Source organism: Sinocyclocheilus rhinocerous, unplaced genomic scaffold (genome assembly GCF_001515625.1).
Source record: "Sinocyclocheilus rhinocerous isolate Xijiao unplaced genomic scaffold, SAMN03320098_v1.1 scaffold373, whole genome shotgun sequence".
Taxonomy (NCBI): Eukaryota; Metazoa; Chordata; class Actinopteri; order Cypriniformes; family Cyprinidae; genus Sinocyclocheilus; species Sinocyclocheilus rhinocerous.
In genome coordinates, this window is record NW_015626866.1 from 15,867 (window position 1) to 28,957 (window position 13,091).

General features: G+C 35.9%; 1 long non-coding RNA gene across 1 annotated transcript in view; it reads right to left on the reverse strand.

The window, feature by feature from the left end:
* LOC107718964 (uncharacterized) overlaps window positions 1–7,828 on the reverse strand; it is a 20,222-nt gene extending 12,394 nt beyond the window's left edge. Inside the window, exons 1-2 of the long non-coding RNA XR_001637476.1 lie at window positions 7,818–7,828; window positions 6,074–6,075 (exon numbers count right to left, since the gene is read on the reverse strand). This is a non-coding gene — a long non-coding RNA (uncharacterized LOC107718964). The remainder of the gene's footprint in view (window positions 1–6,073; window positions 6,076–7,817) is intronic.
* Between the last annotated feature and the right edge of the window lie 5,263 nt (window positions 7,829–13,091).

A 13,091-nucleotide genomic window follows, 5' to 3' on the forward strand; every position in this document is an offset into this window, starting at 1 on the left:
CATTAATAATAATAATAATTAAAAAAGATTTCAGGTTTCTTGAGCAGCAAATCAGCATATTAGAATGATTTCTGAAGGATCCTGTGACACTGAAGACTGGAGTAATGATGATGGAAATCCAGTGTTTCATCGCAGGAATAAATTACATTTTAAATATATATTCCAATTGAAAGCAGTTATTTTAAATAGTAAAAATATTTCACAATATTACTGCTCTTGCTGTACTTTGTATCAAATAAATGCAGGCTTGGTGAGAAGAAGAGACTTCTTTCAAAAACATTAAAAATCTTACTGTTCAAAAACTTTTGACTGGTAATGTATATCTGTATGAAATATAGGTTTATTAAATCAAGGGTATTTAAGTCATTTTAAGATAAATGACATTCTTTGCTAACAAACTGAAATGACGTGAATGTTTTCAACAAGGTGGACACAGAAGGGGGGTTGGTGGGGGGGGTGAAGGTGCAGTGCAAGAGAGAACCTTTAATTATTTTCCACGGCCCCAGACTAAGTATTTTTACTTAGGACCTTTTTTTATGTGATGGCCATACAAATAATAGGGTTGTCTGGTTTCAGAAATTGTTGTGGATGTATAGGCTATATACAGGAAATAAGGGGCCAAAATTGCACCTTTTGGGGTACAACAGCTTGTCACTGGAACAGGACCCTTAAAAGGACATATTTGTTCCTTTTTTACCCCTAATAGGTAGGCCTACAAATTAGTATACGGTGTCAAGCTGTTGTACCCCAAAAGGTACAATTTTGGTCCTTTTTTTTTTGTGTGGCCTGGATGAGTGTGAGATTTCCCGGCCTGAAATTGCATCCCAGCCCGGCCCTGGCTCTCTGTGTAGGCTTTTTTAAAAATCTTTTAAAATATGGATTTTATACTTGTATGCATTACTGTATATATTTGTCCAAAAAGTATTAGAAATTAGGAAAACAATAAGACAAATGTTGCTTAAGTACTCACGAATTCTGCATTTATTTGATCAAAAACAGTAATATGTATTACAACTGCATATTATCTTTTTATCTTTTCTATTTTATTGTATTTTAAAATGTAATTAATTCCTGTGATATTCACTGATGAATAGAAAGTCATAAGAACAGCATGTATTTGAAAAAATAAATCTTTTGTAACATTAATGCCGTTACTTTCACTTTTGATCGATTGAATGCATCTTTGCTGCAAGAAAAGTATTTGCTATTTGCTAACTATTTCATGCAAAATTGTTAACCGTGTTATAGTCAGGAGTAAAACTGGTCTGGAACAAGCTTGTGGCACCTTCCATTCAAAACCCAAAAAATAGCTGCATTTGAACTGCTGTACTTTCAGAGTATGAGCTGAATGTGATGGAGATCTTACAGCTCTGCTCAAGGGCTGAAGTGTGGATTAAGCATATGGGCATTCAGGCATGTTCCCAGGGGCACCACTTTCAGGGAAGCACCATGCAGGGCCATATAAATGTTTTCAAATAGCGGCGCATGAGCACGAGTCAGCTAAAACCAAACTTTGAGTCCCACGGCATTATGAGGGAGCAAAGTTTCCAGCAGCTGCATACCTAAGAATCTCAGCCGATGCAGGCCAGGTATTATTCATCTACTGTATAATGAACTCTGTACAAATGCACATCATTATTCATTTTATTTTTTAATGCTGTATACAGGACCTAAAACTAACATTTTGCCACACCTGCAAATGGCCGGTGATATTTACCAGCCATAAACATTTTTTACTGACCATGATACTGTATGCGCAATATTTTATTAAAAACAGGCAGAACAAATAGGGAAAAGCACATCTAATTGCAATTTGTATTACTACTACTACTACTATTATTTAATCAAATAATAAAATCAAAAAGATCAATAAAGAAATATCTATAATATAGTATTTCATAATTGTAATTTTAAATAATAATAATAATAATTATTATTATTATAACAACAATACAATTATAATATTTATGTTTTTTTTGTTTTTTTTTTGGCTTTCAAACAGATTTTATTTTGGTGGAAAACTGCAGGGAAACTTCTCTTTTGATGATTTATAAACACTTCTCACTACAAACTTCGGAAAATGTTCTGACAAATGTTCAGACTTCGGAAAATGTTCACTTCACTCTGAAACAGGCCGCACATCAGTTTACAAATTTATATACACATCAGTTTACAAATTTACAACACAGTCTTTGCAACTTGATAATCTCATAAACCATACTCAGGCACAGTTAGAATTAATTAAGTAAAAAAAAAAGTTACCAATGCTGTTTCATATACACACCAACGTTGATTTTTTTTAGGCCCTTGCATGCTTTAAAGTATTGAAGTGTGCAAATTTGTTCTTAGAATCATTGGTAGTTACTTTGTCAATCCATTTCATTTTGTATGTGAATGTTCCAGTCCAGGTTTTGTGTGCACCAGTATATATATTCCAGCTCTACTAAAAAAAAAAAAACTTATCAAACCTTTTCACCCCAAATGCAAGAAACCCCCTTCCTAAAATATAAATGCAGCTGCACTGTATGCATAAAATCATGAGAAAAAGCATGATATTATGCTATATTCAAAACACAATATCTACCAAAGCAGTTTAGAGAGCCTACCGACTTAAAAATCCCACTGAGCAAGATAACGCTGATTTCTGTATCCATACCATATTTGCATTCTAATCTTTTAGCACACATGCTGTAAGTCTGAGTGAGAAGAGATCAGGCTGGATGATCTGCATCTCTGTGAGTCTGACTCGTGAGAGGGGAGCCGTGCTACCAAAAGTCCTTTCCTGTGTGGCACCTCGGTTAGCACACAGTCGCAACAGAGGCTTTTGGTTGAGAGGAAAGTGGTTGTTATAGCAATAACAGAAGGTTGGAAGGGTAAGCGAGGCGAGTGAATGGTGAGCGTGGATGGAAGACGGAGAGGAGGATTGTTACATAAGACACAAACAGAGAGTCAGCAAGCGATATCATAGAAACCAAAGCAGCCCACATGACAACAAGGGCAAGCAACGTGTGCTAACAATGACAAGATCACAGCCTCCCCAAATGCCTTCCACTTCCACACACATGAATACACGGCCGCAAACAGTGTCCTCTCGTTTATACGCAGAGAATCATGCAGAAGAAATGGCCTCAAGAAGTCTTCAGATAAAATCAATTAAACTTAAAAAGAGACCAAATATACTGGAAGAACTACAACTGAATGGAAATGAGAAAAAGAATGAAAACTAATTGACGAACTAGAATTCTGACAGAATTACTTATATAATGTAATTATAAACTAATAAAATAAATGTGGTTATGCGGTTTCTATGCCGTTGTTGATGTATAAAGTGCACAAGATGCCATTATGCTTCAATTATCATAACTATGGTTGAGAAAATATATTATTTAAATAATTAACATTGAATTAATTATCATTCATTTTTATATTAAACAGTCAAGGATACTGGTATGTCATACTATAATAATTCAAATATATATTAATATTTATTTTTAAATAATATACATTATAAATTCACATAGATGTACGGTAATTATATTCATAACTGCAAAAATAAGTAAAACTTATTAGTCACACATATTACTTACATACTTTTCATCACATAAATTATGAACATGAGCCGCTAATGTTTGACAACCAGACAGTCAAAACTTTGTCTTAATATTGAACAATATATACATTATCATTCAAACTTCTGTGCGAAAACTTCTTTCTTTAAAAATTAACTATGATATTTTGTTATGCAATATAATAAACGTTATATATTTTAATTGTGTCTCTTGAGTATGAATTTAAAACCTTCATATAGCCAATGAAGCGCCGACTGACAGACACAGGGATGCTGTAATTGCTGGTGAAGGCCTGTGCACGCTTGACCTCGGTGCGTGTGAGTGAGTAGGTGTGCATATGGAAGGAGTGGCAGGTTACTGACCTCCATTCAGCAGCTTTCTGATTCTGACTGACCCCCTCCAGCAGCAGCTCCAGATGGCCTCACATGTTAAAGACCTATTGTCAGCTCTGCTTGCACTATCCAATAGAGACGCCGCATAAATAGAGACATCTGAGTGCAAACCTATGGGGGAGCCAACAATCCAATGCTAGCCTCACTATATAAAACAAACTGCAAACTGTTTGAGCTCTGAATTAGTTTATATTTATTCAGTTCATTTTATTGTGATACATTGTTAAGTTATGTAAAAAAAAAAGGTTAAAAGTTTCTGAATTAAATATTTAGTTTTATTTATTTACTCATTTATTTCATTTTTTGTGATATATTGTAATTTATGTAAGAAATTAAACTGATAAAAGGTTAAAAAGTTTGAGTACTGAATTAAAGATCGACTTTTATTTTGTTTTTGTAATATGTTGTAATTTACATGAGAAAGAAAAAAAAGTAAAAAGTTTGAGCTCTGAAATAGTTGTATTATTTATTTTTCTTTCTGTTTTAGGTCAGAAATAAAGATCTATCTATCTATCTATCTATCTATCTATCTATCTATCTATCTGTCTGTCTGTATCTGTCTGTCTGTCTGTCTGTCTGCCTCTATCTATCTATCTATCTATCTATCTATCTATCTATCTGTCTATCGGTCTGTCTGTATCTATCTATCTATCTATCTATCTATCTATCTATCTGTCTGTCTGTCTGTCTGTCTGCATCTATCTATCTGTCTGTCTGTCTGTCTGTCTGTGATTTTATTTTGTGATATATTGTAATGTATGTAAAAAAAAAAAAGGTTAAAACTGAGCTCTGAAATAAAACAGACTTTATTTTTTTATTTTATTTTATACAAATTATGCATACTAAAAATGTGAGTTCTTGTTAACCAGTTCATAATCTACAAGATGCCTTTATCTGCACACTTTCTGATCAGCTTAATTGAGAATGTGAGATGTGTGGAGCATATCTACACCAACATACATGTTAAATGATTAAAAAAAAATCAAAGATAATGAAACCTTCTGGAAATGTAACCAGATATGATTGATAGTATATCTGTAAATGAAGAAGTAAATCTGGATGCATTGAAAAAGTTGTCAAATTAATCATTCAGGAACCTCTGACAGGGTCTAAATGTGATGCAATGCACCAAGAGCTCACTGGGATTCACTGCGCCTGATAAATCCTAATTAAGACACAACCGAGCAGTTGCTGAGAGAGTGATGGATGTCGACATGTTGACGAGAATTTCATTTTCACAGCTCGGGAAAAACCTCGCAAACACATCATGACCTCACACATCTGCATATCCGATAAATATGGAATTAAAATCACATTAGACAAAAAAACAGACTTCGCTGCGCTCCTGTGCGGCGCCCACCGTCTTTCGGAAAGATACAGGTGGCTTTGTAAGGTTAGCGGCGCACGTCTGCAAATGAACTACTTCGCTGGATTTTTTTTCAATGAAAACAACAAGCCCTGCATATGTCGGTAAATCTGTCGAGCTGGGCGTACGTGGGGAAGTGAGCGGACCAGTGGCGGCGAACGATGTCTCGTGTATCTGAGAGAAAGGGCAGCAACACTCATCATTAACGGGGATGAGATGCACTCAGGTACCTGCGCCCCATCTGCACCCCCAGCCGTCTCACGCCCCACACAGATGTTTCCCCGGGCGAGGTGTGAAGCTCACAGACATGGGAAAGAGAGAAAAAGTGTGACAGGAAAAAAATAAATAAAAGAACAGTTGTCTAAGTGTACAATAGAGGAGTAATTCTAAATAACAGTTGTTGTTGTTGTTTTTTTCAGTCTGAAACGCTCCTTACAGAGTAAGTACAGTCATGAGTGAAAACTAACCGAGGAGATGTGTCTGTCAAACTGAACTGGATTGTGGGAAATTATATGGTACACCCGGTCTCCTTGGACACAATAACAGGTCAAATGGAGTGGAAAAAGTAAATTGACCCTATTTACTTCCTTAATACACGTTCTTGGCCTTATTGTGAACGACTGAACAGTGCATGTGTTATTCCACTGAAAAAAATGTCTTTCATCAATATTTCATCAAAATATTAACCTATAGCCATCTAGTCATTGCTTTAACCTTTAATTTCGGGGGACTCACAGAAACCTGACTACTATATCCCCTAACCCCTTTAATACATTCACCTAAAGAAAAATTGATAGCAAAAAAAAAATAAATAAATTATATATATTTATTTATATATTTGATGACATGACGCTCACTTTTTTGTTCGGATCTATTAATCAAAAATACAAAAATGCAATTTATACATACATTACCATTTAAAAGTGTGTGTGGGGGGGAGGGGTGCGTAATTTTTTTAGGGCTAAAAAACAACAGCAAAGGTGCATCAAATTGATTACAATGACAGCAAGGACATTTATAATGTTTCTGTTCATAAAAAAATCTTGAAAACAAAACACTTCCACACATTTTACGGTTTATTCGGCAGCACTGTCATTTTCAGTTAATAATCATCATAATAAATGTTTCTTCAGCATCAAATCAGCATATTATACTGATTTCTGAAGGATCATGTGACACTGAAGACTGGAGTAATGATGCTGAAAATTCAGCTTTGCATCACAGGAATAAATTACATTTTAAAATATATTAAAATAGAAAACAGTCATTTGAAATTGTAATATTTTTCACAATGTTACTGTTTTACTGTATTTTTGATCAAATAAATTCAGCCCTGATGAACAGAAGACAATCAAAAACAGTACAAAAACAGTTTGAACTGTACAGTACACTGACTTATACATCTATATACACTTATTCTATGATGAACATGATTTAATATTGTAATCAAAAAAAAAAGTCACAGTGGTATAACCACAGATATGTATAATAGATTCCACATTCGACCGTTCCAAGTACGTAGACGCGTCCGCCATATTGTAACGGTCAATTTGACGTCATTCACCATAATAATCAATGAATATTCGAAGATGCCACAATCCTGCACAGCCTATGGTTGTAAAAACCGCCTGGATTTAAATTCAGGATAACCTTTCACAGGTAAGAATGTGTTGGATTGTGTTTTTTTTTTTTTTGTAACTTAAATCCCAGCGGTTTTTACAACCATCGGCTGTTCATTCATTGATTATTGTGGTGAATGACGTCAAGTTGACCATTGAACGGCTTACGTATAGCGGACCATAGAAACAGTAGCTAATAAGGCATCTACGTTTACATATCTATGGGTACAACTGTCTCATTAAATACAGAAATTTAAAAAAAGAAAACTTCAATTATTTGTCTAGTCTTATATTATTATTTCTTACAAAAAGCAATTGAAGCAATTTGAAAATGATTAATAGTTAAAAATGATAAACATTTGAAAACTTTGTCTGCCAAATTGAAGTTGTGGTGTGCCCAAAAAGTAATGTGGTGCAACCGACATGCAGGATAAACAGGAAATTATATCACAGAGAGACCCCTGAAGACTCTCATTTCTGTGTTTTGAGGTCAAAATGTCTCATAAAGGCAAGTTTAATTAAATTTGTAAAATGTCATGTGGTGCAACTTTCAAAAAACTTAAGTATTTATGAATTATAATGTAAAGAGAGTACACTGAAGGCGAGCGTTGTGAGAACCCAAGTGCAGTTTTATTATATCCCAAAAGTGAGCAGATAAACAATAAACACAGACATGGTTTGGTTTGGCTTGACTAGGCATAGCAAGAACATAGACATGGACACAACTTACTAACAGTAGTTACAGGCAAAAAAGATACACAAAGTACAGAGAAACAAGAGGGTTATATATATCAAACAAAGGGGTACACATGTCAAGAACAACCATTGACAGTGTGGAGCTGAGGAATATGAACCAATCAGAAAGCAGAACTGAAGACCACATGACAAGACAATGAACCAATGAAAGCATGACACACAAACTAAAGAAACACATGGCAGGAACACAAGAAGAACAAGGAAAACACATGACTAACAGAGACCATGACATGAAGCAAAATTACAAAATAATAGACATGAAACTTAAACTTGAAACAAAACTCCAAAACACATGACATGCTTAAAGATATGTGATAATTATATGCAGATTTTTCCATCACCTAAAATATGTCAGATTACATAAGTAAAATAGTTTGGGAATGCCATCCCATATTGACTTTAAAATCTAAAACCACTCACGCAATAGGACGCACAGGTCTCTCAAGACAATAATACACTGCCGGCTCCTGAGACCTTAAACTGTTTTCTGTTAAACAATAATAAAACAGTATCTGCTCTGCCTTGGCATAACAAACTCCTACTGTTTTGCTGTCTTAGTGACCCTAAAGAGGCCAGGAGTCACTTACAGAGCTCAACAGCTTCTTCAGCTAAGCACGGATGCGCACATAAATACACGGGGAGAGGAGAAAACACTTGCGCTTGACACGCTGACTTCCAGAAAAGCGCAGTCCTCTGAGGGAAAGAAATATAATCCAATCAGCAGTCAAAGGACATGCAGTACAGGCTGAGCCGAGGGTCCCATCAGGCACTCGAAAGACAAACACGCACAGCTGCTCGAGAGCATTACAATAGTTTCTCTGTCTGTAGAAGTGTGTTCTCTGCTGAGAGTCATGCTGCTTTAAAGTGGCTGGATGCTGAGGTATTTCCCTCCAGTGTCTCATACCTCCATCACACACAATGCATTTCCAACCTCAAATGTGATGTAAGAGGGTTAGGCTCCATCAACAGCATTTGTCAAATATAACTGATTACCACAGAAAATATAATATTTTTTTTGTTCTGCAATCAATCAATCAATCAATCAATCAATCAATCAATCAATCAATCAATCAATCGTACAGAGGGTTTAAAGGCCAAAATATTACATTAATATTTTTGGCAACTTTTTAATGCATATTGTATCTGGTCTCTGATTAGAAATAACAGAAATTGCTTTATGGTTTACTTGTTAGTACTTACAATATGAATATGTCTTAAAGGGATCAACCAAAAATGAAAATTCTGTCATTATTTATTCACCCTCAGGATACTGTAAACTTGTATGAGTTTGTTTCTTCTGCTGAACACACACACACACACACACACACACACACACACATACTTGTATTTGTGGTTTACGGGGACTCTCTATAGGCGTAATGGTTTTTATACTGTACAAACTGTATTTTCTATTGCCCTACACCAACTCTACACCTAAACATACCCCTCACTCACTGAATACTTTCCGTACCCACTGTATACCTGTACACACACACACACACACACACAAAATAAATAAATAAAAAATAAAATGTCGGTAAAGACTTGACGGTAGCCATTGACTTCCATAGTATGGTTCAAAATAAATAAATAAATACTATGGAAGTCAATGGCTACATAGTAAATGATGACAGAATAAAAATTTTTGGGTGAACTGTCCGTTTAATCCCTGTCTTTAAAATTACATATTCCATTATATCGCCAAAGCTAAAAATGCTCAAATCAAACATTTTGCTATTTTGTACAGTATTTTCAGTTAGAAAGCAGTTTAAACAGTTTAGCATTGCTTAGCATAGCCCTAACTAAATAATGGGGCTGTTACATTTTCTGCTGTTTGGCTAATTTTCGCTAGTCATTTCAATAGGAATCCATGCATTTGGGAATTTTACATGAGAGCGAAATATTTCCCCACACAGATTTCGCAACGGGTTCAAGTTGGTCATGCATTTGCCACATTGACAAACAGAGAATAAACAGTGGACCTTTTTGCCAGCAACATTTGGCTGAAATTTCGCTAATGTATTTGCACAAAATAATTAAAGCTGCAGTCCGTAACTTTTGGCGCTCTAGCGGTTAATAAACAGAAATGCATGCTTCTTGCGGAAGAACATTGTAGCCGGAGCTACTTCTCTCTGTTTATGTCTATGACGAATCACGCAGGTACTGGGCTACTCCGCAGCGGTACCTACCCAAACCAGTCTAAAATAGTCAGAATATAAACATTTATTATAGGTGTACCGTAGTGATTCAGGATAAGCCAAACACACGGTTTGGAAAATGGATTCATGGTGTACTCGCTTGTTATATACATTTTGTTAATTTTGAACACAAAAAAGTTACGGACTGCAGCTTTAAGCAAATTTAATAATATATTTGTATTGTGGCTATAAACAGTGAATATTTTAATGTTTACTGCCCTGCCAGTTCCGTTACATTTTTCCTCACAACAATTTTTCTTAAAAAAAAAAAAAAAATTACATATAAGTTGAAATTACAAATGAGAAAATTGATATTACGACATAAATGCTGTCGACTGAGCTTAACTCATATTAAACCCAGAGCATTCCTTTAATATCCGTCTGTTAGCGATTAGCATGAATTGTCAGAACACTCCATTGTGACTGAGATTCGCATTCACTCGTGTCCGGCTCTCTAAATGGAGAACAATGAATGTGAGGGTGTGTAATTGGGAGAAAGAGATGAGCGTATGCGGGTGTGTCAGGCTCACTTTGAACCTTGTGAAGGGAAAAACGCTGACAATGTCGTCCAGTCAGGCCCACACAGCTACAGTGGCCCCAAGAACTATTCGGACACTTAGGTATTTTCCCTATTTTCAGTTAGCATAGCCCTAACTGGCTAAAGGTACGGTCACATTTACCGTTGTTTGGCTAATTTTCACAGGCCAAATCCAGTCATTTCAATAGGAATCCATGCGATTAGGAATTTCACGTGAGGAAGAAAGAATTCCCTTCACAGATTTCGCAACAGGTTCAAGTTGATCACGTTGACCAACAGAAAGCTGCTTGATTTGAATGTGATTTCTGTGTGACACTTGTGTGAACATGTCTGGATGGCTTTGCATTAGAAAAAACATGCAAATAAATAACAAATATACTTTATATGCATATTTAATTTAAAATGATCATCATATTATTAATATTTAAAGCCCTTCTTAATATCTTGCTGGTTTAGACATTCTTAGAAATTAAGACAAAATACTGATACATGATTTTTTTGGAATGGAAAAGAACTTGAAATCAATTCAAGTGTTTTTAAATAATAATTATAATGTTGCAAAACTCCTGTGCAAGATTACTGTTAATAATTATTTGATTCACCAACAGCTCTTGGGTGATGTGATACTGCAATCTGTGGGTGGACTATTAGGGTGAAAAGTAAATAAGGATTTTTCACCTAGCGGTTTATTTACATAAGCAAACTACTCTCTATCGCTAATGACTCTGCCTTTTGTTTTTGTCGGCAGAGCAAACAAAACATCCGCTTTCATGTGAGGAGAAAGAGAGAGCGAGAGAAAGAGATACTAAAATCAGACAGAGCAAGATATGAACGTTGTGATCTGGAGGAAAAGTCAGTTTGAGGCAGAACAAGCTGTTAGGGGGTTGTTTTTTGGTAGTATTCCATGAGCAGGAGGGAATTGAGAGACAGAACGGGTCAGGCGGGCTGAGTGCGGAGCTACAGGGGCATTTCAGCTCCCCATTCCCCTCTTCCATCACCATCTGCTCCAACAGAATTAATAACTTCATTACCAATTCAATCTGCATCGGCTTCTTTAAAGGGGTCATATGATGTGATTTCAAGTTTTCCGTTCTCTTTGGACAAGCTGTTCGTGAATAGATAAGATCCCTAAAGTTGCAAATACTAAAGTCTCAAACCCAAAGAGATATTCTTTATAAAAGTTAAGACTGGTCCACGCCCTTCTAAAATGCATAGTTTAAACATGCCCCCACATGTCTACGTCACAATGTGGGAAGATTTGCATAACGCCGCCCAAATGTTCACGCAAAGAAAGAATGAATGAATGAGATTTGGAAATAAATAATGCTTGTCCATGCAAAAGTCACCGCCATTGTGCTAGAGTGTTTTAAGTACATGCTAGAGCATTTCTCTGTGGTTGCTAAGATGTTCTGAAGTTTTGAATATATTGCATTTTTTTCATGTAAGTCTGAAGGGTTTTATTTGGTATTTTATTGTCTGATCAGCAAAAATGGTCTAAACACTAAAGGAGCGAAACAAAATGGAACAAAATTTCAAAAGAAACTAAATTTTGTGTGTAAAGAAAAGGTCCATTGTTCATTGGCAATAGTGTAGAAATGCGTGAAGTACCAATAACACAGACTTCACTTTAAACCATGCAGCTTCCTACTGGTTAGCATGTTACCGACTATTTTGTGTGTAAAAAAAAGGTCCATTGTTCTTTGGCAATAGTGTAGAAATGCGTGAAGTACCAATCACACAGACTTCACTTTAAACCATGCAGCTTCCTACTGATTAGCATGTTACCGACTTAAATACAAGTGAAATCTGCATGGGGAACTTTTTTTGCCCTCACACGAAACTCCTGAACACATGATTTCACCTGTGAAATGTCAAAAATGGTCTAAACACTAAAGGAGCGAAACAAAATGGAACAAAATTTCAAAAGAAACTAAATTTTGTGTGTAAAGAAAAGGTCCATTGTTCATTGGCAATAGTGTAGAAATGCGTGAAGTACCAAGAAAAAGGATCACCCCCTCCTAAAAATGACTCGTAGACTCAATCAGGTGTAGCTAATCATCTTCTCAATGACACACAAAGCCATTTGAGTTTCAACTGTGATCAGCTGTGGTCATTTTGATTAGCTCAGCATGAAAAGAGTTTTCCTGGAGTATTTCAGTCTTTGGTAGTGCAACTGAAGCAAACAATCCACTATAGCACTGTCAAGACATCTCCGGGATAAAGTTGCGGACAGGCACCAGTCAAGAGATGGAGATAAAAACATTTCAAAGGCTTTAGCAATGCCTAGAAGCACAGTGAAATCTATTATTAAGAAGTGGAAGGTATTTGGTAAAATTGAATTATTTGGCCTCAACACCAAACGATATGTCTGGTGGAAATCCAACACAGCTCAACATCCAAATAACAGCATTCCTCCAGTAAAGCATGGAGGTGGTGATATCCTGTTATGAGGTGTTTCTCTGCAGCAGGGACTGGAGCACTTTTCAGGATCGAAGGAAAAAGTGGATGAGGCAAAATACAGTCAAATTCTTGAGGAAAATCTGCTGCACTCTGCCAGAAAGTTGTCACTGGGAAGAAGGATTACCTTCCAACATGACAATGACCCAAAGCACACAGCAGAACTGAGCACACAGTGGTTGAAGGAGAAAAAGCT